The 25,194-nt window shown below is 49.7% G+C and overlaps 1 pseudogene; it reads right to left on the bottom strand.

Moving 5' to 3' along the window:
- Nucleotides 1-209: 209 nt before the first annotated feature.
- Nucleotides 210-1,812, bottom strand: LOC123497581 (putative cyclin-dependent kinase F-2; annotated as a pseudogene).
- Nucleotides 1,813-25,194: the final 23,382 nt, after the last annotated feature.

Below are 25,194 nucleotides of genomic sequence, written 5' to 3'. Positions count from 1 at the left end.
GAATCGTTCGGTACGCTGCTCCTCCTGTTACACATGTACACAGTTTTAATGTTCGCCTGCACAGGGTCATATGGGCTGACTCTTGCGTACGACCGGACGAGTGGTATGGTCGGATGCCCATTAGGACACATGTGTGGTGAATATCGGGGTCCTGAAATACCAAATGATAAGAATAACCAACCAGAATCAAGCTAGCTTTCAAGCTTCCAATCGCACGTGCAATGAATTACGGAAATCAGGTGTTGATACACGCTCTGAATAATAGAAAAAATTCCAGGTACTTGAGATTTATCAAACGCAAATACTACTAAATAGACAATCTATCTTGTTACAAACAATGACAGATATTTCTTTGCAGTTACTTTCTTTCTGCGTAGCGCTGTCGGAGCGATCTCTACTTCCTCCGCCTTGATGGACACCGTCGTCGTAGCGGCCGCAGGAGGACGGGCGTTTGCAGCCATGGTGGCGAACCAGGGCAACCTGAGCGCGGCGGCCGCCGTCAGCCGCTTGTCGGGATTGCAGGCGAGAAGGCCGCTCAGGACCTCAAACCCCTCCTTGGACAGCGTCTCCTCCGGGAACAGCTCTCGCAGCGTGCTCCGCTGCACCGTCGGCACCTGTGGCGGCACCGCGTCCGCGAACGGCAGTGATGTGAACCCCGGGCAGCTTGTGTCGTCCTGCATCCCGACCACTTCAAAGATCCTTCGGAGAAGACAAGTCGAATTGTCCTCATCGAACAGCCTCTCGCCGGTGATGGTCTCCGCCATGACGCACCCAAGCGACCACGTGTCCACCAGGGCGTCGTAGTCCCGCTTTCCTAGGAGCATCTCGGGGGCTCGGTAGATGCCCGTGCCGGCCGGCCTGTACGGCGGCGCCTCCGACATGGACAAGGCGACCCCGAAGTCGCAGAGCTTGAGCGTTCCTTCTCCTTCACCGACGATTATGTTTGCCGGCTTGATGTCGCGGTGGACGACGTGGCGCCGGTGCATCTCGGTGGCCGCCGTGAGGAGCTGCCACATGAACTCCCGCACCGTGGCCTCCCGGAGCCCGCCGCGCCTCTTGCTCAGGAGGCAGTGGAGGCTCTTCCCTTGGACGTACTCCATGACGAGGCAGAGCTCGTTGGTGACGTAGTCCCGCACGACGCCGCGGAAGCCGACGATGTGCGGGTGGCCGCCGCACGCCTCCAGGAAGCGGGCCTCCCGCAGCACCTCCTGGGCGTCGACGGGCTCGTCCTTCTTGCCCGGGTTGCGGAAGGACTTGATGGCGACGACTTGACCGGTGGCACGGTGCCGCCTTTTGGCGACGACGCCGAACATTCCCTCGCCCAGGGAGGACTCGTGATCGTAGTCCCCTGTGGTTCCAATGCGCCTCTTTTGACGCAGGTTGCTCCCGGCCGATTGGCGTGGCCATCGACGGCGGCGGCAGATCGCTTGGTGGTTGCCATCTGGTAGACCCGCGGGCTCGACGGAGCTTCCAGAGGCAGGGGAGCGGCGAAACGCGCAGGATCTAGATGTAGAGGGAGGAGGAGGCAGGAAGAAAATTGACGAGGCCGGCACGGGGGCTCGCTCACTGTATACACAAAATTCAGATACAAATTGGACACTCCTGCGGTCATACCAGACTCGGATTCCGACATTCTATCAGAGCTGTATACGGAACGCGTTTCCTTCCCTCACTGCTTGCGCTTCTTTTTCGATAGGAAAAGCTTCAGGGAGTGTCTAAATGCCAGTCGAATTCAGTCTCAGTCGAATTTCTGTCCTATGGTTGATTCACACCTGTTTTGATTAGTATTTTTGATTGATGAATCGAGTTGGAAGAAAGATCAAACTGATTTCAACTGGTGTTTCTCGGTCGAATTTGGTTTTCGCGGTCGAATTTGGTTTTCACGCCTGTCCACGCGCGCAGTCTCCTACCCAGTCAGATTTTTTTTATGCGGAGGCATCTGCCCGGCCTGAATGAGGAGGCCCTTACAAGTTCGAAACATAGAGGTTCAAAGGTTCAAAGTACCGAGGATACACGGCCATAGGCCCTAAACGCGACGCAGCGCGGTACTAAACTGAAGGACACACATCGGATACAGGAGCTGTCGAGGTAGCCAGGCGGCCCCCCACCGCAGCGATGATTACGCAGCCCGTCGTAGTTCAGTGCATTTTGCTCCCACCTTACTTGCGAGTTCCTCCACCCGTCCTCTGTCCGAGCTTCTTGCCAGTACTTTCCACAGCTGCAAGAAATACACCATTTTGTAAAGGAGATCCGCCGGATGGCGAATGAATTGACCCTCTATTAAAGCTTTGTTCCTAGTCGTCCACAGAGCCCAAGCAATGGCCCCAAATCCCGTCCAGACCATTCTATTGTCCTTCCCCATGGTAGAGCTTGCTAGGCCGAAGAAGTCCGCGAATCCACCCGGATTCCATGAGCAACCCGTGGCTTCCCGGACGGCGCTCCACACGAATCTAGCCATCACACATCTGAAGAGAATGTGGTCACGGTCTTCGCCCTCTCTACACCAAACACATCTCCCATCACCCGGTCCCCTTCGTTTTTGGACCTGATCCCACTAGTGATCCGGTTATGCGCCGCTTGCCTTAGGAAAAATTTTATTTTTGCCGGGAGCCTTGTTTTCCATATCCCGGATAAATTACAAGGTGGCGCATTCTTGAATATTTCCTTATATAAGGATCCTGTAGAGAAGCTTCCTGAGGGTTCCAAATGCCATGTCACCCTGTCTTGGCCCGGTGAGATCTGGGCCTCGTGAAGGGTATTGCGTAATCGATCCCACTCCTCCACCTCAAGAGGTCCCAGTGCCCGACGAAACCGTGGCTCCCATCTCCCTTGTCGCCACACTTCGGCCACCTTTGCCTCTGGCTTGTCCGTGATAGCAAAAAGGAGAGGAAAACCCATCTCGAAGGTTAGATTCCCCCATCACAGGTCTTTCCAGAAACATGCCAGTTCGCCATTATGGACTTCGAATTTGGTTCCAAGACGAAGTAGCGGCTGGACCTTTTTTATATCCCTCGCGAACTGAGATAGTTTGATATTAGGTCGAAAGTCGACTCTCCCTGGTTGCAAGTACTTGGCGCGAAAAATTGCCAACCATAACCCTCTCTGCCCAGATAATATCTTCCAAGCCCATTTGGCCATTAGGCACCAATTCATAATCTTGGTGTTAATAACCCCCAATCCACCCACTTCCTTGGGCCGATAAATATTGTCCCAACTGACCATATGATATCGTTGTTTACCGTTCTCCTTTGCCCAGAAGAATCGCGATCGAATCTTATTCAACTTCTCATGGATTCCATCCCTTAGCAAATAGAATCCCATTATAAACATCGGAATGTTTGTGAGGCAATCATTGACTAGCACCAGCCGCCCTCCTGATGCCAGCAATTTTCCTTGCCACGATTCCACTCTATTTGCAGCCTTGTCCACCATTGCCTGAAACTCCACCATGGACAGTGCCCGATCAGATATCGGCATTCCCAGGTATTTCATTGGGATAGAACCTACTTCGCAGTTCATCATGTGGGTAGCCCGCAGTTGCGTTTCCAGGTCACCACCCGTAACAAAGGCCTCACTTTTGTCAAAGTTAATTTTAAGCCCTGACATCTCCTCGAAGCACATAAGCAGGAATTTGAGGTTGATAATTGCTCAGAGTTTTTGATAAATATCAAGGTGTCGTCGGCGTATTGGAGGTGAGTAATCCCCCTGGAATGATTGATGCCGCAACCCCGGATATGTGACCAGCCACCTTGGCATGGTCCAACATACCGGCCAGAGCATCGACAATAATGTTGAATATGAGTGGCGATATAGGATCTCCTTGTCTAACCCCTTGCTTGTTTCTAAAATATGGACCGATGTGGCTGTTTATATTAACGGTCGTTTGTCCCCCTCTCACCAATTGTCGCATCCAGCTTATCCACAATGGATCAAAGCCTTTAGCCTTCAACACCTCATCAAGGAAATCCCACCTTACCCTATCGTAAGCTTTCTTGAAATCTATTTGAAGTATGAACACCTCCTCCTTTGTGCGATGGACCTCATGCAATACTTCATGTAAAACTGCAACCCCATCTAGTATACTACGGCCTCGAATGAACGCCGTTTGGCATGGGTCCACCACTTTATTCGCAACTGGCGCCAGGCGCATTGCAAACCCCTTCGCGAAGAGCCTGAAGCTCACATTAATGAGGGTGATGGGGCGAAATTGCCTCATGTTGTCGGCGCCCGGGACCTTTGGGAGAAGAGCCAAAACTCCATAGTTTAACCTTTTCACGTCAATCTTCCCAAGCGTGAACTCCTGGACCAAGTTGGCAAATTGTGGCCCCACCAGATTCCAGAATTTCTTATAGAACGATACCGGAAAACCATCAGGGCCAGGAGTCGTGTTCCCTCTCATCGCTTTAAGGTTATTCGTGATCTCCTCAAGGGTGAAAGGCTGGATTAGTGCCAAGTTATCCGCTTCTGACACAGTACGGTTACCCTCCCAGAACTGTGGGCCTAGGGATGCCGCACCACCACCCGTCGGTCCCAGCAACTCTCTATAGAAACCATCAATATGCCCTCACAACTCGCTTAAACCCGGGAAGGTGTTTTCCCTCTCTCTTAAAATACTTATTGTGCATCTCCTTCTGCGGCCGTTTGCTATGGTGTGGAAGAATTCCGTACTCGTGTCACCCTTGAGGATCCATCGTTGTTGTTGTCTTTGCTGCCAATAGATGTCTTCGCAAGTAAGAACGAAGACCATCTCACCCTCTGTTGCATATCTACGTGCCCACTCCTCCTGGGATAAGCCTACTGTATCAGCTTTGGTGTCTAGGTTTTTTATTTCGGCGATTAACGCCTCCTTCCTCGCCCGTGTCTGACCGCCCACATTCCCCCATCCTCTCAAGTGATGACGCGATCTCCAGATGCAATGCTGCCATTCGTCCAACGCATCACATAGAGGGCCATATCTATGTGGGCGATTTGCCCTTGCCGCCTCCCAAATTGACACCATCCTCTCAACGAACCCCGGTTGCAATAACCACTAACGCTCAAAGAAGAATCTCCTTGGCGGTCGACGAATATCTTCCCCAGATTGCAAGATGATGGGGCAGCGGTCCGATCCAAGACGCGTCTCGGCCATGAGAGAGCACGCGGGGAACTTGGCTTCCCACTCCGTGGATACGAAAACCCGATCTAAGACACACCGCACAGGATTTTCCTGGTTGTTCGTCCTAGTGAAACAAGCTCCCCACGTTGGAGCTCGAGAAGTTGGAGGTCCGCCACCCAATCGTTGAAATTTTTTACTAAGCCTGGGTCGTTAATCCTCTGATTACTCTTGTCTTCGGCTGAGCTAATAAGATTGAAATCCCCTCCAATAAACATCGGATTTGGTGAAGACGTAATTTTGCTATAAAATTCCCTCAAAAACTCTAGTGATCTAGTATGATCTGCTGGACCGTATACGACAAGCAACTCCCATTTAAAATTGTTATTTTTCTGCACCATCTCGGCCCCCAAAAAGAATTCGCCCCTCGAGAATGAAATCTGGTCGAAGGTGTCTTTGTTTATACCCAACAAAATTCCCCCCGATCGACCAGTTGCCGGCACCCACTCCCATTGGAACGCCGTGCACCCCCCAGCGAATCGACCTCCCATGTCGTGAAGGAGTGTCACATTGTTTCCTGTAACCCCACAAAGTCTAGCCGTTGCTCTCTAATATATTGAATAAGTTGCCACCGGCGATCCCTCTGCCCGAACCCCCACAGGTTCCATATTATGCCCTTCATTGAGCCACTATGGGGGAACGGGCCCCCGCCCCTTCAAGGTCATCTGGGATACCCCCTGGGCACTCCTGCCTCGGCCACGGCCCCGGCCACGTCCTCGGCCAGCAGCCCGCCCGTGACCATGGCCCCGGCCAGAAGACGCCCTGGTTGGTGGTAATGCCTCCTCCCTGGCATTACCCCCCACCATGGCTCCCCGGGCCTCGGCCTCCGCTTCAGCCGCCACCACCCGTGCCATATCCCTCCATGCAATGGCCTCGGCGATGCTTGCCTGGGCGGCCTCCTGAGCCCGAAATGAATCCAATACCTCTAGAGGGGATCGCTCCTCGGATCCCAAAACCACATTGCTATCCTTGGCCACTCTCAACAGGTGTGCATTAGAGGTCAACGCAAGAACCTTAAAGGAAGACATAGATCGAGTAGTGGGCTTTGATATCATACCTGGGAACGATCTGCCTGCCTTGAGCTTCATCGCCTTGTCCATCATCTTGGATGCCTTGATGCTTGCGGACCTGGCACTAGAACGTGCAGCACAGACCGGAGATGTAGAGACGCCCTTCTTCCGCCTTGGAGCCGCCTCCTCGTGCTGCTCCTCATTGTTTCTGACCGCCTCAAAGGCATCCACATTGTCCTCAATCGACATCATGTTGTCCAAGAAATCTTCTCCCTCAAAGTGATCCAGGAGTTGTGTCGGGGCAATGTCCGCCGTCTTGGGTTGGGCCCCTTCCCCGATGTTGGTCGCGATAGATGTTGCGGAGCGCAGCGCGGGGGAGGAGCATGGGGTCTTGGAGCTAGGAGTCGACGTCGCGCTTGGAATGGGTGATGCAACCATGGTAATGCCCGAGCCGACCGCCAGCCGCCCTCCTTTGCCTGCTAGAAATGCCCCGGCCTCGCCCGCCACCTTAGTAGAGTCATCCTCCACGGCCTCTCGAAGCTGGCCCGCGCCAGACAGATTGGACCCGTACTGATCCACGTCAAGCGGCACCGAGCCCGTATCCCTTCTAAGCATACGTGGCATGTCCACCGGTGGCAACTGAACATCCCCCGTCCGCACCTGCCATGGGGATGTCCCACCCACGACCTGATCAGCAACAAACAAGGCAACCTGGCGGTCGGCTTGCTGGCGGCAGTAGCCGTTGCCAAAGATTTGGCCTTGGCGCCGGCCGCATCACAGTCTGCGGTAGACAGACTTGGCGCCGATTCCTCCCCACCGTCTTGGTCCTCATCCGACGGAGGGATCGCCGGAGGAGATTGAGGAGGAGCTGGAGGAGCAAGGGGGCCCCCAGTCTCGAGTTCCACATGCATCAGAAATCCGTTGCGAGCCCTGAAAACCTTGTAAGTGCCCTTGCTCCCTGCCGGGTCCCTACACCAAAACTTGGCCCAGACCGGTGCTCCGCGGATGCCTCCCATGTCAGGCCTCACAATTTTCATCTCATCGATCGTCACCACCTTGCCGACCACCCGAAGGAATTCCCGGATCAGCAGAGCTTGGCGCAGCTTATCAGGGATCCCGTACACCCGCACCCATCCCTCTTGCAGCTGGGAAACGACATGGGGTTCGCTGAATGGCTCCCCAACCTCGGCCTTGTGCTCGCTGATAGGAAAGTTGAACATGCCGCTTTTCTTGGCCATGCGCAGCACATCCTTGGAGGGATACACGACCAAAATACAATTCTTGCGCACCTCCGTGACCTGCCAATCCCATTCTGAGTCCCACATGTCGTTCAAATCCGCTCTCAAGGACTCCTCTGTTGCCTCCCCGTCGGTAATGACCAAAGATGCAGCATTGGCAGGGATCTGCACCTCCTCCTCAACTCCTCCCTCCAGCGCATAAAAGCCCTGGCCTTTGACGCCGAACCCACATATAACCAGCTCCGGCTTCGCCTGCCGAGAAGGACATTGCCCTGATGTATGCCCCTCTTGCTTACACACAAAACACAGCGGGTCAAATTGACACCCGATTTGGTAATGTCCCTTCCTCTCGCATTTGAAGCAAAGCACCTCCGACAAGCCACCACCCGATCCCCCGCGGCCCCCAGACGGCGCCCGCCTGGCCGGTCTCTCTGATCCAATCTCCCCCTCCCAACCGCAACAGTCTCCCTCACCACCCCAATGGCGCGACGCCCCCGCTCCCTATCGATTCTGCATCCTTTGCTGGCCTTGGATGGGGGAGGCCCGGCGGAGGTGGTGGGAGAGGAGGAGAAAACTCCTTGGATGACTTTCTTCCCCGGGACGCCGAGCGACGATGAGAGCGCGACCGCGAGACACGAGCCTCGCCCGAACCCCGACCAGCTGCCGACTGCATCTCCGTGCGAGTCAACAGCTGGGTCCGGAGATCTTTCTCCCTTCCTATCTCCTCCGAGACCTGGAGCTCCTCGCGCGGCCACTTGTTCCGGCCGTGGCTTTGCAGCCTCCTTTCTTTCTCCATCGCCACCGCCTTCTCAACCAGACGAGGCATCGCCGCCGCCGGAATGAACCTCGCCGAGCGCCCCCACCTCCTTATGTCTCTAGGTGCGTCAGGAAACCCTAATGTGGAAGCTGGATCCGCCCTAGGCAGCCACCACCAGCGTTTTATACGCAACGCGCCCCGCCTGGGCTCCGGTGTTGGGCCAATGCAGCCAACAAGCCCAGGAGCTGGGGATGCAGGGGCCCGGGCCACCAACTCCGCAAAGCTGAAGCTGAAAGTGGGACCATGCCTCCCCGCTAGCCCACTCCCATGGCCCATCCCTGCACGGCCCATATCACCCTCCGATGCAAGCCCATCCAAGCGGCCCAACGGCGGAAACTCCGCACTGGAGAGCACTGGCGGCTCCCGCACTCGCGCTGGCGCCGGCGCCGCGCATCCCCACTACAAAAAAATACACTTCCATGATGATACGTGTTTGTCACAGTAGGTCGCGTTTTTTGTCATGCATGTACATCCATGACAAATTTATGACAGAATCAAGATAGTCATACCTGTGCTGTCGTAGAAGTGTTCCATGACATTACCAAAATTATCATCACGGAAGTATCCACTTCCATGACGATAAATCGCGCGTCACAGAAGTGCTTTCGTCAAGGGTGACCTAAACGTGGCATCCACCGTAACGGAACGTTGTTAAGCTATCGGGTCGGGTTTTGGATCCGATAACCCGTTAACAGCCCCGACTAATGGGGATTTTCCACGTGTAAAATCATCATTGGCTGGAGGAAACACGTGTCGGCTCACCGTTGGGACAGATGTCATCCGCTCATTGGACCGAAGGCGCCTATGATACGGCGACACGTGGCACGGCCCAACGGAGGCCCATTCCTGTGAAAAGGCCGGCCCGTTTGACTTGGTCAAAAGGTGGCGGGCCGGCCCACGGAAAGCCTGTTTACGGCCTGTTCGCATATAGCTTATTTACAGCCCGCTAACCCAGGGCCCGTTACGCCCTATCCGAATTAAGCCCAGTAGCGTCATCTGGGCCGTCCAATATGATTCAGCCCGTTTTAACTTCCGGCCCATGTGTGGCCCATGACTTCTTTCGGCCCATATGAGGACCTTTGTAACTCTTGGCACATTAACGGCCCGTGGTGAAACTGGCCCGTAATGAAAAGTGTATCACTTTATACCCATTAACGGCCCGTTATTCCATTGGGCCGTTTCCAGCCCAAGTTATCTTTCGGCCTTCTCAGGGCCCATTGATTCTTGGGCTCATTTGCAGAATTCGGTTACATACGGCCCGTTACTGTCATTTTCTGCTCGTGGGCCAAATTCAGCCCGTCGTTACAGTCGACCCGTTTGTGGACGGTTAATACGTTGGGCCGTTTTCATGTCAAAAAAACCCGTTGGGCTGTTTTCATAGAGTTATCAAATATGGCCTATTAACGGCCCGTTATGGTCCACGAATAGTACGGCCCATGATTGGCGAAATGATGATACGCCCCGTAGAAGGCCCATGGATCCTACGGCCCGTATGAGGCCCATGGATAGTACAGCCCGTAGAAGGCCCGTGGATCATACGGCCTGTAGAAGGCCCATGGACCCTACGACCCGTAGAAGGCCCATGGACCCCAAGACCCGTATAGAAGGCCGATGGATCCTACGGCCGGACGAAGGCCCATGGATCATGCGGCCTGCAGGAGGCCCATGGTTACAACAGTCCGTGTGTTACCACGATTATTTTGGCCTAGTTACCAAAAATAGGCTATTGTGGCCACTAGAAAAAAACAGAAAAAGAACTGCAGTGACTACAAGCAAACAACTAAACAAGACAATAAGGAAATAAATAAGCAAGCAATTAACGCTAGCCTATTACCGCTATTACACATATTACATCCACTGGGCATCAAAGTTCGCCACCAGTGCAAATATAGGGAACAAAGCAGCACATTACATACACTGGCCGTCAAAATTGGCCACCAGTGCAAATAAACGCGGCAGCAAAACAAGAGCATAACTGAAACAACTTCAGAAGAGCTCAAGAAACGTTATCCTGGGTATCCACCATGCTGGCAATAAGCCTAGCAAGCTGATTGGCTTTGTCCTGTTTGGCGCTAAAATCCTCCAACGCTTGCTGTTGCACCAGAAAGTATGCATCTGAATGCTCCAGGGACTTCCGCAGTCCTTCCGCTTCTTCTCGCAGCATAGCTGATCGATGTCTTTCAGCTTGTAGTTGAGACTCAAGAAACCGAACAGATTCAGACAGTGAGTTTGAATAGCTTGTGCAAGCGGTAGTGGCCAGTAACTCGAACACTAAACCAAGACAGGACTTTAGGGTTGTCTCGCTGTCTTCAAGATAGTCTTCCTTAGCTGTTTTATCAGCTTTGTTGGAGACCAACAAGGATGTGTCACTATCCTGAACCTTATCTGCATTACTTCCTTTACCATTGCTTAATAAGGCACTCTTCCCCAATATTCTGTCAGCATTCTAAAAGAAGAAACAAGCAGACACATAACAAGTTTAGCATGTACTAGTATATGAAACTCATTTCGGTGAACCAGTTCATTAGTAAGGTGGACAGGATTAAACTACCAAGTCTTCTTTTGCCAAGTACTAGTACATAATAAAAGCATCAAACAAACATATATGTATGTCCTATGGTCACTGCATTGTCTTGCCAAGTCCAAATAGAGACACGGTTCAAATCATATCAGTTCAGACAAAGCAGCAGTGAAAGAATACAAAGCGTGGGAAACTACAGGGCACAACAAGATTTCAGATGGGTACCACGGGTCTACATGTACAACAACACTATTGAGTAATGTGCATGATATGAAAGTCAACTGTATACACAATTGAAATTGAAATCAACAGAGCTATTGATAAGAGCAAACCTGTTAAAGAAACATGCGTGAACATACCTGCTGTGCCATTGGAGTTTCGATTGGATCCTTCAATTTAAAAATAAGTTTGTATGACTAAATACAGTGATACAAGAGCAAGGCAATCATAGTTAAAAAAGGCGCGCCTAAGCGAGGGCTTAAGTGCGCCTAGGCTCTAGGCGTTGGCAAAACGCATTGCGCATAACTACGCATAACTGCGCATAAGCATGCGCTTTGGTCAGTAAAGCGCAAGGCGGTGGCAAAATGCACAATTAACACCTAGCGCTTTTTTGAACTATGATAGCAATGGAATCTTAAATTAGAACAGTTGTTCTTCAGGTTTAGGCACTTGTTCTACATGAACAGAGTACAGTAAGACGCAAGAATATAATACTTAAAAATACAAAATGAGCTCATAGACCTTACCACATTCTTGGTTCGGGACCAGTACAGAACATGGCGTTCCCAGTCATCGTCCAGTAAATGTGTCTCAGGAGAACGTAAGGGAATTTGATGAGTTTCTTTGCCGGTGAAGTATGTTTTATTCAGGTAATTCCGATACTGCCACCAAGCATTCTTGAAGATAGCAGAGGTATTAGCACAGGTTACCTCATCCTGAGTTTCCAAATCGGTCCTTCTCTATAGAGAAAAATGGGAAATTTTGTTGTATTATAACCATCATGGAGGTAGGATGTATGGGACGAAGCAAAGTAATTGCCATGAATAACATTACTTACACATAACTCCTGGACAAACACCTGCAACTGGCATTTTCCTTCATCTTCAGTATAATATTTCCAAGTTGGGAAGATACGCACATACGATTTAACAACATCAAATGCGATAGATGCTAAACTACGACTAGCTGGTTGTGCTTCCTCCACAGGAATAGGCGTACTAACTGGTGGAGTTGGGGTTCGCCGTGATAGTACTGGCCCTTTGGGCACTAGAGCTGCCTTACTAACTGCTCTTGTTTGGTAGCTCTGTGGTGGAGATGGTGCTGTGTCAACAGGAACTGGGTTACTATCGGCTGGGGTTGGGGTTAGATTGGGTGAAGCTGGTTCTCTGTCCATCGCAGTAGGGGTACAATCTGCGATAGTTTGGGTTACGTGTGGTAGGGCTGGTTCTTGTGCATGTACAACCGGGGTGATATCTCCACCAAGAGGTAGCACTGTTTTATTTGAAGACCGTGTTTTTAGTCCGCTAGATACTGGCATCACCCGCTCCAATTCAAATGGCTGATAAATAGGAAACATAGTTGAATGTACAGACATTGTATGAGAGACAGATGCAATAGATAGTGTGGAAAAAAGAGGGCATGAAATAGTTGACATGTATATTGTTTAACTAAAACGGATAGCATGACATAATTTCACATATATGATGTCTATCTAAACTGGATAGCATAGCATAACATAATTCAAAGATATGATGAATAACTAAACAGGATCGCATGACATAATTCACCTACATGTTATCTAAGTAATCAGGATAGCATCATTTAATTCACATATGTGATTTATGTGCTAAACAGAGGGCATTCGATATGATGTCTGAACTAAGAACATGGTGTTGAATATTGTGTATATGATGTCTAAACTATGCAATGCAAGACACCGTATGCATGATATGAGCAGTATAACCGTGCCAAGTTAGAGCATACACCTCAGTGGGGGAATAGGACTGGTCATCTGTCTCTGAATCCATCTCCGAGGAGCTATCGGGACCTAACAAGAGATCTGCTTCGACAGGTAGCACTGTCTGCTCTGAAGGCCTTGTTTTCACTCTAGATTTTTCCATCTCCCACCCAAATGGCTGATTCACAGGAAGAGTAGTTTAATGTACAAACATTGTCGACAAATGGAAATGTAATGAAGAAAAGGATGGGCAAGATATCATTCAAATATATGATGCCTGGTTAAACAGGATGGCATTGCACATTTCACATATATTATGGCTGGCTAAAAGACATGAGACTGCATAATTCCCATATATGATATAGAAACTAAACAGGTGGCATTACAGAACATGTCTAAACTAAGCAGATGACATATATGATATCAAAAGTAGGCACTGCAAGGCAACATATGCATGATATGACTAACATCATCATGCCAAGGTAGAGCAAACACCTTGGGGGGTAAATAGGAGTGGTCAGCGGCGTCTGAATCCGCCTCAGAACAGATATCTTCCTCTGAATTACAATCTGGAGAGGGGTGGGGAGGCTTTGCCATTGAACCCACCATGGAGCGATGTCTACATGACATTGTATTGCCGGGCAAAACTCTTCTCTTTTTCTCTACATGTTCAGCATGACTGTGTACAATATCTGACATGCATACGAAAAAAATATGGTGAGATTATGTAAGGAGAGCATGCAAAAAATTAGAGTGATGGTAACAACCAGTGGATCGACGTTTTTCCGTTGAACCAAAATAGCCCTAATGGATCAACGTGAATATATAGTAATAAGTGATGCAACAAGTGTACAACCTCTTTGCCGTAGCTGTGTCGACCTCAGCATCATTGGGTTGGTCGCTGAAGCAGTTGAGGCAGAGGTGGCTGTCGGAGGTGTGGAGGAAGATCTGAGGAATCTGTAGACGGCGTCCAGGGCACTGCTCTGTTGTGATGGATCATTCTGTCGTTGGAGCAGCTCCGGTGAGCCGTAAGACGTCAAGGCTGAAGTAGCACAAGACAGACATCGTCAATCTCAAGCGGGATTCTAATAGCATCTCCAATAGATGATGTAAAATGGATGAAAAATTAACATCACCAAAAACCACCTGACTACAACAGATGAGGTAAAAACTGTTGACTCTGAACTTAACTGTCAAAACTGAAATTTACTGTGGAATCTGAATGCTACTGTCGAAACTGAACGCAATGGTAGCAGAGAGGCACTTGACATGTAGTTTAGGGAGGGCCTGTAGTTCATCTTCAACCTGCACCCCCCTGAGCCGCCAGCCACCACCGGCCGAACCGCCGGCCCCAGCGCCGCCTCGCCGCCCCGAAACAACTCGCCACCGCCGCCCCGGCCAGCCCTCTAGGCCCCCCGCCCCCACCCTGAACCCTAAGATAGATAATGGGGTACCTCTCTGGCGAGCCCCCGTCCCCGCTGCGGGTGGTTCTTCCTTAACTCCGGCGAGCCCCCCAACCCCTAAAAACCGACTGACCCAAAAGTCGATTCAGTCGACCGAAGTGTGGCTTAATCGGAGCAGAGCAGCAGCACGAGCGAGGGGGAGAGCAGCAGCAACAGCTGGGCGAGTGAGTGATTGAGCGAGAGCCGGAGCAGCAGCAGCAGATCCGGCTGGTATGGACGCCGCCGCCGAAGGGGCCTCGCACTGGGGGAGAGCCGCCGTGGAGATGTCGCCCGCGGCGCCGGCTTCAAGGTAGCTGCTCCATGGGGGTGCGGGATGGAGCACCGTCGGCGCCGGGAGGTCGAGTTAAGGAGAAGGTGCGATGCGATGAGTGTACAACCTCTTTGGTGGCGCCGAGTAGGCCTTAGCTTCGTCCGAGGAGTCGGTGAGGATGCTGAGGTTTCGGCGGAGCAGGTTAAGGCGGCGCTGTGGGGATGGAGCAGCTGCGATAGACGAGGCGATCATCGGAGCAGCTCCTTGGAGGTGGAGGACGGGGCGGCTGAACCGGCGGGACGACGAGATGGACGACGGATCCTCATCCAGGGAGGTGGACGAGGGACGTCGAGCTGTTGCGGTGGACGACGTCGTCGGGGAAGAGGCTCCGGCTGGGCAGCGGTGACGTGGCGGACGGAGGAGGGTGGGGTTTCGCGGCTGGAGCGGAGAGGTTATGGCGGCCTGGGATTTCGAATGGCGAAAAGGGGGCGATGGGAGGGGGTGAAGCATGACTTAGGGACGTGCTTGTCCAAAATGTAGGGTGTGTTACAAAAGTACCCCCCACCGATTTGAACTAGCGGCCCTTTCGGCTCAGGGTTAGAAGGGGGATTTCGCGTGTCGGGATTTGGCAGCTGGAGGGAGTTTTCGCGCGCGTTGTAATTTCGGGATAGCAAGGCGTGGGTTGTGAAGGCGCCAGTTTTGGGAGCACGATATCTGAATTTTTGGGATATAACAAGACGCGGGTTGAATTTTAGGGACAAGCCTAACGTGTAGTAATATTGTACTTGTACGTACCAAATCAATTCGCACTTCCCTCAACCAAAAAGAAAACGAAAAAATAAAACTATTCACACCACACAAAGAGAGAGTCTTGGCCCGTTTTACTATACAAATGCTATTCAAAGCTATTCCCTCCTTCCATCTATATAGGGCCTAATGCGTTTTTCGATGCTAACTTTGACCAAATATTAGAGCAATGATATATGACATGCAACTTACACAAAGCACACCGTTAAATTCGTCTGTGAAAGGTTCTTTCAATGATATAATTTTCACATTGTGCATGGCATGTACTATTAATCTTGTCAATAGTCAAAGGCGGTCTTAAAAATCTCATTACGCCCTATATAGATGGAAGGAGGGAGTATGAATCCATGTTATGTCCGATTAAATTTTTTCGCTTGCTGTATAATGCATGTAACCTACTCATACCAACATTTTAGTGCATTCCAAATGTCTATACCACCGATGCAATTCGAACTAAATTTGAATTCGTTTCTCTATTTCAATAAGAATCTACAATCATGATTGTTGCCAACTTCAACCATCACAGTTTCCTTGCTATCCGCCAGATATAAATCGGACGGCCTATAATGCAGGATGGCAGGCACACCATCATCAACAACTCCGTTTTTTATAAGAGTAGAGATAAAATATATTAAATGTAGTATAACATGTTCATAACCACAACATGTGTATCACCGTTATATATATTCACACATGCGTCGGTTTGAAACACTATGATAAATTCTTCAAATATCCGAATTTGCTTTTTATAATGAAGTATATATGATGTCTATTCGTCTTTTACACCCACACAACCCTCTTATCTTCGTAGCTAGCGCTAACTTTCTCTTGTGCATGCACACGCCCGCATCCCTCTCACCCTCCCTCAGCATTCTCTAGCTCCATCGCGCAAATTCGTCTTTTCACTTTAGGTCGTTCACCCACGGTGTGTGTAGGCCCCCCAACTCCTTCTTTACGGCACTCATCGATCGATATGCCTCTCTAGCCAGGTGTGCCTAGCACAAACACAAGCTCCCCCTCTTCTCTTGTCACCGTCCATGCCTCACTCCCACCACTCTTTTCATCGTTCTCGTACTCGCATACTCCTCCCCCCTTGATATAGTATGCCTCTCGTACCACCTCCTACATGCATCCCTCTCTCTCTCTATCCTTCTCCTCGTGCCTCATTTGCTTCTAACACACACATGCATGTATACCGATCGATCTCCCAACATATACCTAGATCGACTTTAACTACCCCCCATCGATCGACGCACCTCACAAGTTATGTCTCTCATTTCTCTAACAAAGGGCGATTGATCTTCCTATGTAGTTACGTCTGCTTACCATAGCCACATCGTCCCCCCTCATCATTCGTGCATGCCTCCTGACCCATCTCTCACACGCACGCGCACAGACAAGAAGCAGCCATCTCCTCTCTTATTGATATTGCGGGCGTGCCCTCCGTTTGTCTAGCAAGCCTATCCCACCATTTGTTAGAAGCAACTCCACTACCACCCCCTCCAACACTCTAGCTCTGTCTCTCTCCCAACCTTATTCCTCTCCTGCTCATATGCATGGATGCCGATCGATCTCCCTTAATACATGAGGCAGATCGATCTCCTTAATACATGAGGTAGGCCTCTCTCCTCCTCCACACATATACCAGCCATTGTACCTCTATAGTTAATTGGGCCTCCCTCTTCCCCCACCACACACCGATAGTCGAGCGCTGCAGGTAGGTATCCATGCCACAGAGACAAACTGCACATGTCCCATCTCACGTTCCAGTAGGCCAGCCACTCTATATCTTTGACGTGGGCACACACAAATTCGATGACACTCTTTATCGATCGCGCGCGCACACACACACATCATCCCTCTCTTCGATTCTATGGACACCTCAAGCCAATGATACCTCCACTCTCTTCTCGTGGATCGCCCCCTCTATATATATGTTATATCCAGGACTCTATTTCACACACATTGCATATGTTACATTTTTTGATTGACCCCCCCCCCCCCCAAAACTCTCAAGAACCCACACACTATATCTCTCTAGGTTTGTATCTCTCTCACACAACCCCACTTAGGTGGTGTACGTATACAAGAAGAGAATAGGTGCACCGTGCTCGTACTCACGCTTCGTGCCCAGCCACACCCGCGCGGGTACACGGTGGAGCTCATTTCTTTACGAAATGGCAGTCCACGTGCTAATTTGAACGCCTGTAGCGGTTGTTTACCTAGGGAGGTCGTGTACCACGCGTGCACGAAACAAAGTTCGACTTGACGCGTTGCCGCGTTATTTTTAAATAAAGTTATAGCGCTCAATGGCACGTACACAGAATATAAACCGATTTTTATGGAGAAAAAGGTAGTCCGCTCACTATATGCAATGGAGCCTGCCTGCCTGGTTTGTCGCTCTTCAGAGTATCTCACACAAGGCTGCGGTGGCCTCTCTCTCTCTCACCGTTGGTCACTGATCCGGCCGCATCCCGTCCGCCGGGGGAAAGGGAGTGCGGTGGCCTCTCTCTCTCTCACCGTTGGTCACTGATCCGGCCGCATCCCGTCCGTCGGGGGAAAGGGAGTGCAGTGGCCTCTCTCTCTCTCACCATTGGTCACTGATCCGGCCGCATCCCGTCCGCCGGGGGAAAGGGAGGAAGTGCATCGTTTCTTCGTTTGACGGCGCCAAGGCAGCACGTCCCGATCTGCGGTACACGCCGTTCCCTCTGACCAAGCTCCGGCGCGGCAGGGCCTACGCCACCTGCTCGCAGATTCCGCCCGCCGCCGCTCACCTAGTTACATCCCGACGACCTCCAGGTATCCCCTCCGGCCTTGCTCCACTGCCCGTCTTCCCACGTCGATGCATGTGGATCTTCCATAGTTCTTTGCCCAAAACGTAGATCGTCCGGCGTACTTTCCGCATTGCATTCTCGTCCTCACACCGTTTTAGACAAACACAACCATGTTATTATGTTCCCTTAGGACAAGGAATATGCTTCTTTTTTGTCGTCGCATGTGTCATCAACTGTTATTGGCCAGTAATTGTTTCCTTTCTACTCGTTGCTATTGCGACCTTTTGGTGAACTGCACAAATCACTTTTTTTCTTAAGAGTGTTTTGTGCAGTTGTACTAAAATATCACACGGGCAACGTCTCTACATTTTAGTGCGACTGCACAAAGGGAGATTGGTTTTGCTCTATCCTCCTCATCCAACTCCGAGCCTAATCTTCTCCAACTAGTTAGTCTTAAGAGAGACTGCAAAGGTGACCGGCTTCTATTTGTGTGTTTATTGTTTTATCAGCAGTCCTCTATTATCGTAATCACACTTAATATCTTTGGAACAGGGACGCTCAGCTCTATTTTAGTGGAACTGCACAAAATGATCGGAACGTTGCATGCTCCAGACAGCTACTTTTTTTCCCAACATGCCTTGTTGATTTAGACAGAGCTGGGGGGACATTGCTGCCAATGAAAGCATGGATCAATTTTAATTTAACACCTTCTCACAACTCTGTCTTCAGTTGTGATGTAATTATTAGCTCTGATCTGCTAATAATTGACATGCATTAGCAAGGAAGTTAGTTTTTTATTGTTTCGGAAAGAGCATCGATGGCAAGACACGCGAAACAAAAGCTGAAAGCTCACACCATTGTACAATTTCATGTCGCTGCAAAATTATTTGTATAGTACGTCAATTATGTAAACAAATGATGGAAGGTTGATAGCATTGCCAGAAGCCTCTTCATCATCCGGGTCCATGTGCCATGCACAAAAATATACTCCTTCGTTCCTAAATATTTGTCTTTTTACAAATTTCAAACGGGCATATTTTAGAGTGTAGATTCACTCATTTTGCTTCCCCCCGTTCCTAAATATTCTATTCGTCTTTCTAGAGATTTCAACAAGTGACTACATACGGAGCAAAATGAGTGAATCTACACTCTAAAATATGTTTATATACATCCGTATGTGCCAGTCCATTTGAAATCTCTAAAAAGACAAATATTTGAGTAGTCACTCGTTGAAATCTCTAGAAAGACAAATACTCCGGAGTATATTTAAGAACCGAGGGGGCAGTGCACAACCGCATGGGAGACTCAGCCCGGTCGTTGCACCGCATTAATAGTGAGTAATGAGCAGTCAAATCATAAGCCCCACCTTTCCCAATGTAAGTTGCTCTGAAGAAGCAACCATCAATACGCTCTTCTTTGAATCCGCTCATACTACTCCATCCGTCACTGTTTATACAGCGCGCTTTAGAAAAAAGAAAAAAAATCCGTGGGACCAAGGCGACTAGCGATCGGCCTGAAAAATAGCATTGGTAGTTATAGCACGGCGTCTATTACTAGAGGGAATAATGCGTACACACATGCATGCAGTGCTTCCACCCTGGGTACACACATGCATGCATTTACTCCACTCCGTAGTAGTACAGTACATGGAGAGAAAATTGTGGACTTGATTGCGGTTACCACGCCCTAATTAATTGAGCATTAAACCAAACGCGTCTAAAGTCTCTCTGGTGGTGGAAATGCATTGAGAGAAATGCATCATAATGAAGCGCGCCCTGTAGACTATGGCGGAGGGAGTAGTATGAAGGTGCAAAACCAAGTACACGTATGGCCAGTCGGTCAACGCACCTCCTCTTGGCATATCATTGACATGTGGGACAGGAGTGTGAGCAAACCGATCTCAATTGACGGCAAAGAGCCAACCCGCCGTTCCTTGAGAGAGACGAGGAGCGAGAACACACAGACGGGCTCGCACGGAGGCCAAGATATATTCGAGCATGGTTGGTTGATCGATATCATTCATTACATGTTGGGCTGCCGTTTTCCGCCCTTCTCCGGAATAAACGTGTACTTTATCTGAGATAAAAAAGAGTACACACGCTCCACCATGTGGTTCTAGTAGTAGTACTACTCGTACTACTGCGCTTGGCTCTTCGCCTCTTCGTGAAGTCGAACAATGATGGTACTCCGCATGTTGGGTACTACAGTGTATGCCTCTGACAATCTGACACCGAATGGACTGATGCATGTCCACTGAGGGTAGGTTGCATTAGTCAAAAGGCGTAAGCGAGCTTCACCTTGTTCTGCAAGCTTCTCCTCGTTCTGCGAGTTGACGGGACACACCAAAAAGTAGTGCTAGTCCATACTCCCTCCTTTCCGGTTAATATGGCTTAATCTTTTTTGTGGGTAAATGAGAGAGCTTTATTCATATATAAGCATTCTTAGGACGATCAGCCAAGACACTGGTCACTAGGAAGCGAGGTACCCCGCAAAAAAAAGAAGTAGGAAGCGAGGTGTTTCATCAAGCCAGCTCTCGGCCACATTCAAAGTGCAGCAAGCACGGTTCGCACGAAGATGCGCCACAAGGTTTGCTGACCTGTTTACATGCTGAATAACAAAAAAGGAGGAAATATTACCGAGCGCTACTATTTGTAACAGGATATGAGCCAGAATTAAGCGAGAATTGTGGCGAGTGTTCCATGCAATCAACTTCCATTATCACATGCGAGAACCCTCTAAGAGAACCAAATGTGTTGAAGATTGCTTTATCACATTTTAAAATTATAATAAGAGTGCAGACGCTCCTCCATCCGGTTCCTAGTACTAGTATAGTATGTACCTTTATAGACTATAGTAGTAGTACTAGTAAACTTTGCGCTTGGCTGTTCGTCTATTCGGGAAGTCGAACAATAATAGCACTAGTAGTATAGTGTATGCTTCTGGCAATTTGACACCGAATTAACTGTTGCACGTCCACCGCCTGAGCGAGGGAGAGCTTGCATTAGTCAAAAGTTTCTCCTTGTCCTGCGAGCCACCGCGCGCAAGCTTCTCCCGTCCTGCAACCTTCTCCTCGTTCGGCAAGTTGACGGGACACGGCAAAGTAATGCTAGTCCATACTGCCTCCTCTCCGGTTAATATGGCTTAATTTCAAATGAGATAAATACACTGTCTGTCACTGTATATTTGTAAAAATACGGTCAGTGGACTTCATAATACGCTCATTGCGCTCAATATATATATTTTCTGGTGTTTATACGGTCACTAGCTCACCCTGACTGAGTATGTGTGTGCATGCACGTGTAGGTTGAGCACTTGAGCGTGACCATGTGTGTTCCGTCGTGTGCTTGGACATGCATGCATTAGGGCGTCGCACGCGTTTTTGCGTCCACGTGTACGTGTGACTGTTGCATACACGTAGGGGGAGTACGTGTAGGGGGCACTAAGGAGCAGTCAAATCACACAGTAAGTTAGTCAGAAGAAGCAACCATAATTTCACTCTTGAATGACACGTACGCAATATAAAATGGTTGATATGGAGAGAAAAAGAAAACCACTATATATACACTAGCAGGAGCCTAAGCTACAAGCCTGCTTGCTTAGGTTGCTCTCTTCACAAGCATAGAACGACGGGCCTGATCCCGCAGCTGGGGAAGGGAACAATGTTCTGCGTAGACGCGGTCGACATCGGCGAGGGAGAAAACCCACAGTCGGTGCGTCCCAATCGGGGGTCACCGCGGTATGGGCCGATGCCGCGTCCCAACCGCCCTTCTAGCTACAGCCCGACGTCCCAGGTAGTCCATCTTCCTTTTGGAGCCGGCTTGCTCCACTGCCGTAGCTCCATCTCCATGTCGATCTTTCTCTACTTCTACCGGCTTCTACTTGTGATGAGTTTATGTCTCAAGAACTAGTGCCAGTACTATTATTCTAATCACACTTCTTCAATATCTTTGCCATCAGGGATGCTCAGGTTGATTTTAGTGGAACTGCACAAAAGCATCGTATGATTTGTGGGTGCCAGCCGTCTTTCCTTCGACAGGTTCTACCTGGCCAGGAAATTAAATCATGTTTAGGGTTTAAGTCGTAGTGACCCCATCAGTAGTTTTTCTTTCGTACACGCTCTCACAACTTTTTTCTTTAGTTGTGAAGTAAATATTGGCTATGATCTGTGAATCATTGAGATGCATCAGCATGCGTGTTAGTTTTCCTTTGTATTTGATGGAATGTTGTAACGGGGCAACCTTGGAATAGGAATGAAAATGGAGTGGAAAGTTTCCATTTTTCCGGAGAAAAAATGGAAACGGAGAGAAACCAACGTTTCGTTTCGTTGGATCACGCCATCGAGCAAAACCAACATTTAAATCACGTCTGTCGTGTTCGTGTCTCACCCTCCTCCATGGCTCGACCCCACACGGTCGCTCGGCATGCCACTCACCGCAAACCGAGTATACGATAACTTTCCCGCCTGCTTGTCGATGGATCGCGCCATGGAGTACTAGCACTACTGGAAGAGATTGACGAGTTGGGGGAGGACAGCTAGCTGTAGCACGGACTCCCAAGAACTTTTTACATGCATGTTGTAGCCGGCTATTGCGACCTTTGAACAAGGAGCAGCCGCGTGCACTCGGAAGCGGCGCGGGCGGCGCTCTCTCGGCCGGCGCGCCGCTTCAATGCCGGCGCCAGTGAGAGGTCGGGTCCGCTCTGGCCGGGCATGAATGCGGCACTGACCGTTTCGGGCGGGAAGCACGCGCAAGTGATGAAGAGGGTTCGGGTTGGTCAGGACCGGCCGTGGCAGCGGTCCAGACGTGTGCAAACAAGAGATGATGTACGTTAATATTGCTGCGTATATAATTAACAACGTAAATAATGTGCCAGTTGGACAAATATGATTGGAGATGGAGATGGAAATGGAATTTTACGTAAACACGGATATGCATGTCTATGTCTATGTGTGTGTGCGCGACGACTCTCGCGACCTGGAAGCGGGGGCGTGTTTTTGATCGAGTTTTCTTTCTTGGTACGTTAGAAAAATTGTCCGCCAGTTTTCGTTTCTTTTTTCCGGGAACGTGCGTATTCTATTTAAAACCACTGCTATGGAGAGATTTTTTTACTCCATTATAGCCTCTTGTTTGATAGAGTTTCTCGCGTCTCACTCTCTCACCCTCTCCATATCAAAACAAGATGACAGTGTCCACTCTATCTCTCTCCTCACCGGTGGTCACAGATCCGGCCGAATCCCGTCCGCCGCGGGAGGTGAGGAGGTGCAGCATTGACGTTGTCGCCGTCGGCGACGGAGGAAGCCGATGCGCACCGTCCTCTCGGAGCCGGCGCTGGCGCGGACGAAGATCCTCCGCGTCCTTGTTCGCTGCCATCGTGTGGGCAGATCCCGCCCGCCCGCCTAAACGACATCTCGCCCACCTGAGGTATAACTTCTTGTACTGGTCCAGCTCCCCAGGTCGCTGCGTGCGGGTTTTCTTCTATGCGACTACTCCCCAGCTCCCCATGCATAGTATCTAGGGTTCGTCGGCTGGTCCAACATCACCTACTAGTACTATTATAGAGGAAATGCCACTTGAAAAGTTGTCCTGATTTATGCCTCGGTGGAGGTATACATGTTGTTTCGACAAAAAGTACATGGTGGTTGTGCGATCGTTGTCCATATGGTGGTAGTACTATCACTGGTTAAATGAAGAAATGCTTTTTTTCTCGGGTATCCTGGTTTAGTTCCCATCAAGATAATTATGATGCTTCTGTTTGTTGGTGTACTTTTCATTAATTCTTATTGACAATTGAGATGTCGTTGCTAACCCTTTTTTATATTTTTGGAAACAGCGATGCGTGTCTCCATACCCGGGCATGTCTTCCTCAATTTTAGTGGAACTGCACAAAATTGGATGGCCATTGTTGTTCCACCTCACTGTCCTCTGGCACATGGTTCTTCCTTCCTCGAGCTTGATTACTGAGAAGAAACAGACCATAGTGAGGATTTGTCGAACTTCATAGGTGCCTCACCCAAACTTGATGCCAAATGGATGATGCATCACCATGATGACCTATCGATGCTCATGGTTGTGCCTCATGGTTGCGTCGGCTGGTGAAGCTGATCGATTTTCAATGAAAAACAACATGTCTTCCATCAGTGCTCTTTGCTTGTTACGCACAAAGATGATATCCTTCGTCAGTTCACCTTGGTTGCGTTGGAGACGCAGTCGTCTTTCACGTTGGTGCAATTTTATCACACAATTGGCTATGAACCAAATGTTTCCTCGAAGAAGGATCGACGTTGGTACTAAGAGCATAAGTTTTGTATTGATTTCTAAGCCTTCTCACAACTTTGTCTCCAGCTCCCCTGTAATTTTATTTGTCCAGCTATTAACTTTGATTTAAAAAATGGTGTGGACTAAAACCCGGATGGACGTAGTAGCCCTCCATTTTTATTTACTCCACATATTATATTTGACTGAAGTCAAACTTTGTAATACTCTCAAACCTTTACGATAACTGAAATTAAAATTCTTTATTTGTACACACTCTCACACGTTTCCGATAATTTGGCACATGTGTGGTTGTTCACTTAAGGGAGGGTAGTGTACCACACGTGAAGGACAGGAAGTGAGACCAGGACGCGTGGGCGTGGATCGTTAGTTCATCGGAAGTAGTACTAGTTTTCTTCACTGTACATTAAATAAAGAGTTCCGTTTCGTACTTACACAATTTAAAACGATTGTTATGGAGAGAATAAGAAAACCACTCCACTATATATTAGTCGTATACACGAGAGTACTATATGGACGCAGCTTCATTGACTTAGTGCACCTGCCTTTGGATTTATGACAGGTGGGCCCAAAATGTGGCTGGCTCACCTGTCATACAGCCAAAACCAGGTGCAGTGAAGGCACCGGAGCTCAGTCCGTACTCAGTAGTATATATATAAGCGGGAGCCTCAGCGCTTGTTCGCTAGGGTTTGCACTCTCCACACGCTCGCCGCACTACATATATGTTACACGCTGGAGGCTCAGCGTTCATTTGCTAGGGTTTGCTATATTCACAGTCTCTCACCCTCTCTTCACCAGATCTAAACAAGACTGCGTTGGCCTCTTGTCTCTCTCTCCCCCCTCACAGCTGGTGAAGGAGGCGTCTGTATCCCGTCGCACCGGGAAGGGGAGGAGGTGCAGCGTTCACTCTATCGCCTTCGGCGAGGGAGGCAA

The sequence above is a fragment of the Aegilops tauschii genome, chromosome 3 (genome assembly GCF_002575655.3).
Source record: "Aegilops tauschii subsp. strangulata cultivar AL8/78 chromosome 3, Aet v6.0, whole genome shotgun sequence".
NCBI lineage: Eukaryota > Viridiplantae > Streptophyta > Magnoliopsida > Poales > Poaceae > Aegilops > Aegilops tauschii.
This window is presented reverse-complemented; position numbering and strand designations above follow the sequence as displayed.